This window comes from Saimiri boliviensis, chromosome 9, assembly GCF_048565385.1.
Source record: "Saimiri boliviensis isolate mSaiBol1 chromosome 9, mSaiBol1.pri, whole genome shotgun sequence".
Classification (NCBI taxonomy): domain Eukaryota; kingdom Metazoa; phylum Chordata; class Mammalia; order Primates; family Cebidae; genus Saimiri; species Saimiri boliviensis.
Window position 1 is genome coordinate 79,194,605 of NC_133457.1, and position 6,131 is coordinate 79,200,735.

Here is a 6,131-nt window from a genome sequence, read left to right on the forward strand (position 1 = left end):
ACTGTGTTTGTAACATACACATCTGAAATGGTGAAGTAACAGAAAAAGGTAGAATATGAAAAAGAAAGCGGATGGTAAAAACAAAGGCACCATAAGAGTTTGGTGAAGGGTGGAGTCAGTTCCAAGGAGGAAGGAGGTGATCTTTGCCCAGTGCGGAAGCATTCAGCGCTTGTCACTGTCTCTGATGATTAATATCTAACATTTTCATACGCTTTTCAATCCTTTTAGACTATGCTTTTAGAAGTCCTCACAGCAGACCGGCTGAGCCCGATTGGGACGTGTTAACTGGGACTCTGGTGAGTCGACTGAGTAAGTCCCCTGCGGCGCCTGTGTGACCGGCACCAACAAGTCCATTGCCATCTCTCCCGCTGGAGAGTCAGTGCTGCCCGTGGGAAGCCCGCCCTGGTTGGAGCTGCAGTTTCCTGCCAGTTTGGTAAATAGCCTCATTTCTAATTTATCTCATTCCACTTTTCTGAACCAGTGACCCAGATGCATTTGGTTGCAAGAGGCCTCACTGCGCTGTGTAGCCAGGTTTCCATATTGTTGTAGTAGAAAAAGTGAGAAGTACAAGCTGCCTGAAAACAGGGAGATAATGAAGAACGCTCATGTAGTTGATTTTATTCAAAACAGACCTGTGCTAGTGACTAAAATGCCCAAATTCCCTGAGATATACGTAGGTCTGCCCATTTTTGGCTTCTGTCCCATAATTGCAGTGTACTTCTCCTACCACTAGATGGCAGTCGCGTTTCAAAGCAGATTTTATTGAAGCATTAATGCTGTTCCAAATAAAAAATTGTTTTCATCCCACCAGATGGGGGGCTTACAACTCTTGTGTTCGTGACTATGCGAGAAATCAGAAAATTTCAGACACCACTGGTGGGACTGTAAGTCGATGTCACTTTTTGGAGAGGAATTTGGTGGTAATATTCAAGCTTTGACCCAGCAGAGAAATGTCCAAGTCTGATCATTTGATAGGAGGATGGCTAACATTTTGTTCCCACCATGTGTCAGGCACTGTTCTGAGTGCCTGTCTCATAGAATCCTCACAACTCCAAGAAGCAGGTACTTTTATTTTCCCTCAAATTACAGATGAGAAAATCAAGCACAGAAAGGCCAAGTAACTAGTCCAAGGTCACAGAGCAAGTGACAGAGTCACGATCCACACTGTACTTTCCACTCTATTGCATGTGTCTTGTGTGTACCAGAAAACACGTGCAAAGGTGCTCACTGTTGCATTGTCTGGAGTAGCAAAACACTGTTAACCAAACAGTCCGTTAGCGTGACAATAAAATAGGAGGGAGAGCTGCAGAGCAGTTAAAAGCATTTATTAAAAATCTAGAAGTGGTGAAACAAGAGAGAGCTCAAAACCAAATATTGAGACAACGCAAGTAAATCGAAAACACAGAAAGCAAAACTATATTATACATGGAAACCAGTACACACAGGAAAGCTACATATATAAAAACAAACACGTGGAATTTATAACGGTGTTTGTCTCAGGGCAGAGGGAAATAATGGGATTAGGGAAACAAGGCAATGGCTTTTATCTGTATGCTTTTTTTTTTTTTTTTTTTTAAGACAGAGTCTTGCTGTCACCCAGGCTAGAATGCAGTGGCGCAATCTTGGCTCACTGTAACCTCCACCTCCCAGGTTCAAGCGATTCTTGTGCCTTAGCCTCCCTAATGGCTGGGATTACAGGTGCCTGCCACCATGCCCAGCTAATATTTGTATTTTTAACAGACACAGGGTTTCATCATACTGGTCAGCTGGTCTTGAACTCCTAACCTCAGAAGATCCACCTGCCTTGGCCTCCCAAAGTGCGGGATTACAGACATGAGCCACTGTGCCTGGCCTGCTCTATTTTTTGTTTTGTTTTAGAGACAAGGTCTCACTCAGGCTGGAATGCAGTGGTGTGATCATAGCTCTCTGCAGCCTTGGATGGACACCTGGGCTCAAGCGATCCTCTTACCTCAGCCTCCCAAGTAGCTACGACTATCAGCATGCACCCCCATGCCCAACGACTTTTTAATTTTTAGAGATAGGAGTCTTGCTATGTTGTCCAGGCTGGTCTCCATCTCTTGGCCTCAAGCGATCTTCTAACCTTGGCTTCCCAAAGCATTGAGTTCAAGGTGTGAACCATTGTGACTGACCTATAAAATCTACTTATTTTATGTCTATTTCTTAAGGAAAACAGAAAAAAAAACCCCTCAAATCTGAGCCTAAAATATGTTTATTTATTTGAGACAGGGTCTCATTCTGTTGCCGAGGCTGGAGTGCAGTGGCGCAATCTTGGCTCACTACAACCTCCACCTCCCGGGCTCAAGTGATCCTCCCTCAGCCTCCTGAGTAGCTGGGACCACAGGTGTGTGCCACCACACCTGGCTATTTTTTTTTTGTAGTTTTGGTGGAGATGGGGTTTTGCCATGTTGCCTAGGCTGGTCTCAAACTCTTTTTTTTTTTTTTTTTTTTTTTTTTTGAGACGGAGTTTCGCTCTTGTTACCCAGGCTGGAGTGCAATGGCGCGATCTCGGCTCACCGCAACCTCCGCCTCCTGGGCTCAGGCAATTCTCCTGCTTCAGCCTCCTGAGTAGCTGGGATTACAGGCACGTGCCACCATGCCCAGCTAATTTTTTGTATCTTTAGTAGAGACGGGGTTTCACCATGTTGACCAGGATGGTCTTGATCTCTCGACCTCGTGATCCACCCGCCTCAGCCTCCCAAAGTGCTGGGATTACAGGCTTGAGCCACCGCGCCCGGCTTTCAAACTCTTAAGCTCAAATGATCCACCCGCCTCAGCCTCCCAAACTGCTGGGATTACAGGCATGAGCCACCGTGCCTGGCCATCTTCGTATGATTGGATCCTCACAAATGCATTACTGAACCTGACAATTTTTATTGTCATGGCAACATACAAGCCTTTTGCTCATTCAGGGGTCTCTCCCCAGAGATTCTCTCTCTAGTTCCCTTCGATAGTATAAATAACTGAAGTGGATCAGTAGGTTAGACTTCCAGCAGAAGCACATTGCTACTTAACTTTTAGGTCCCTGCTGCTGGAAGGGAGTGGGGAAGAAAGGAAAAGTTAGTTTTACTTTTTAATTAGCATTGAGTGGTTTAACACAGCTCCGAACAACTTATTGCTTCTTTAAACATAGATGTTTCTGGCCTGGCATGGTGGCTCACGCCTGTAATCCAAGCACTTTGGAGGCCAAGGCGGGCGGATTACCTGAGGTCGGGAGTTCAAGACCAGCCTGACCAACATGGTGAAACCCCGTCTTAATAATAATAATAATAATAATAATAATAATAATAATAAAATAAACGAACATAGACGTTTCAACTGTTTTCTATGTTGTTTCTTAAAATTGTTTTTCTCCAATAATTCTCTTCACTTGTTTGTTGAGAGATGGGCGGGAACACAGGGTGGGTTATAATCAAATATTTAATTGCTCAGATGGAAAGCCCCAGTGATAAAACAAATTACCCTTCTCTGATTCCTTTTAAAGCCAATAGGCAAACTGGTTACCTAGAAACACACTGACTTATGATCAACCCCTTTCTTAATTTACCAAGGTCAACACATATGAAACTGTAGACCCGTTGACAAGTCTTCCTGGAATTATAATAGGTTTATACTGGTTAATGTTCTCGGATTATGAGGCTCAGAGGAAGAGGCGAGGTCTAAAGGGGAAAAAGCCATATATATATATATATATATTGAAAAAAACAAAATTGGCTTTTTGTCAGCATGGCACTTCTGTCAGTTGCTGACTGCAATGGTAAGAATGAGTAGAATAGTGGAGGAAAAGGAAATGCAGTTATCTTTGAAGCCAACGGATTTTCTTAAAACTTCACATTGGAAGACAAAGTTCTGTACTTCTTGAAAGCCTCCTCAGAAAAGCAATATACACCTTCTTTAAAAAAATTAAAATTATCCTTGAGAGTCTCTCCTTATTTTGAATCCTGTTTCATTTCACTGGAGTTTCATATGCTGTATATCACTTAGTAAAGAGATGGCAACCAACAATCCCTAACATGCATGTTAAATCTTTTGGAGACGGAGTCTCATTCTATCGCCCAGGCTGGAGTGCGGTGGCGTGGGCTCTGCTCACTGCAACCTCCGCCTCCTGGGTTCAAACAATTTTCCCATCTCAGTTCCCCAAGTAGATGGGACTACAGGTGTGCACCACTAGGCCCAGCTAATTTCTTTATTTTTACTTATTTTTTTTATTGCATTTTAGGTTTTGGGGTACATGTGAAGAACATGCAAAATTGTTGCATAGGTACACACATGGCAGTGATTTGCTGCCTTCCTCCCCATCACCTGTATCTGGCATTTCTCCCCATGCTGTCTCTCCCCAACTCCCCACCCCACCGCTGTCCCTCCCCTATTTCCCCCGGACAGACCCCAGTGTGTGATGCTCCCCTCCCTTTGTCCATGTGTTCTCATTATTCAACACCCACCTATGAGTTAGAACATGCGGTGTTTGATTTTCTGTTCTTGTGTCAGTTTGCTGAGATTGATGGTTTCCAGGTTCATCCAGTCCCTACAAAGGACAGGAACTCATTGTTTTTGATGGCTGCATAATATTCCATGGTGTATATGTGCCACATTTTCCCTGTCCAGTCTATCATCGATGGGCATTTGGGTAATTTTTAAATTTTTAATAGAGACAGGGTTTCACCATGTTGGCCAGGCTGGTCTTGAACTCCTGACCTCAAGTGATCCACTCATCTCAGCCTTCCACAAGTGCTGAGATTACAGGCATGAGCCACTGCACCCAGCCTCATACATGTTAATTCTTGAAAAACTGCAATTCATTTAGAAACTCAAATTTTACCTTCTGCTACTATGCCTTCACAGTGACAATAACTTTTTTCATTGACATAACATCTCAGGAGACTGAGTTGGTGACGCCCAAAGATTGTCAGGAGAAATTGGTGAGCCCCTGAGCACAAGAAAACCTGCCCAGGGATTTGCCTTCAACCCCATCTTCCTAGTCACACTCTTCTGAGGGGCTCCCTCATGAAACTTTGCAGCCCACCATTATCTTGGGAGACTCCTGGTACAAAGTGACAGGTCTGAGGCAAATTTATATTTACACAACAGAACACCTGTATTAAAATGAAATTTTATGGCTGGCCCTAATGGCTCATGCCTGTAATCCCAGCACTTTCGGAAGCCGAGGTGGGTGGATCACTTGAGGTTGAGACTAGCCTGGTCAACATGGTGAAAACCTGTCTCTACTAAAAATACAAAAATTAGCAGGGCATGGTGGCGCAGCTAGCTATTCAGGAGGCTGAGGCAGGAGAACTGCTTGAGCCTGGGAGGCGGAGGCTGCAGTGATTCAAGATCACACCACTGCACTCCAGCCTGGCTGACAGAGCCAGACTGTCTCAGTAAATAAAATAAAAAAAGAAATTTTGCTAAGTCTAGTCTTCTAAATTCTAGGTTGAGGTTTATTAGAGCACAGTGGCAAACTCTGCTAGTACAACTTTAACTGCTTCACTTCTTTTTTTTTTTTTTTTTTTTGAGATGGAGTTTCGCTCTTGTTACCCAGGCTGGAGTGCAATGGCGCAATCTCGGCTCACCGCAACCTCCGCCTCCTGGGTTCAGGCAATTCTCCTGCCTCAGCCTCCTGAGTAGCTGGGATTACAGGCACACGCCACCATGCCCAGCTAATTTTTTGTATTTTTAGTAGAGACGGGGTTTCACCATGTTGACCAGGATGGTCTTGATCTCTCGACCTCGTGATCCACCCGCCTCGGCCTCCCAAAGTGCTGGGATTACAAGCTTGAGCCACCGCGCCCGGCTTCACTTCATTTTTAACTAGAAATTACAGGCTACAGAAATATGTCTCTGCAACTTGAGAAAAACCTACATAAATGCAGAAGTGCAGAGAGATAACACAAAGGTCTCCCTCGATCCTCCTCTCTCCTACCTGAATCTTGCTTTCCTTGCCAGGTGACCATGGCTGAGAGCTTAGTGAGGACACTTTCTCTTATGGATTTACATAGAACGCTCACCAAAGCTACTGGGCCCGTGGTAAAATTTTAAATTATAAACAAAGTGCAAACAATTTCCAGGTTCATAAAATTATCCTATAAACACCTAAAATTAAAACAAAAGCTTCG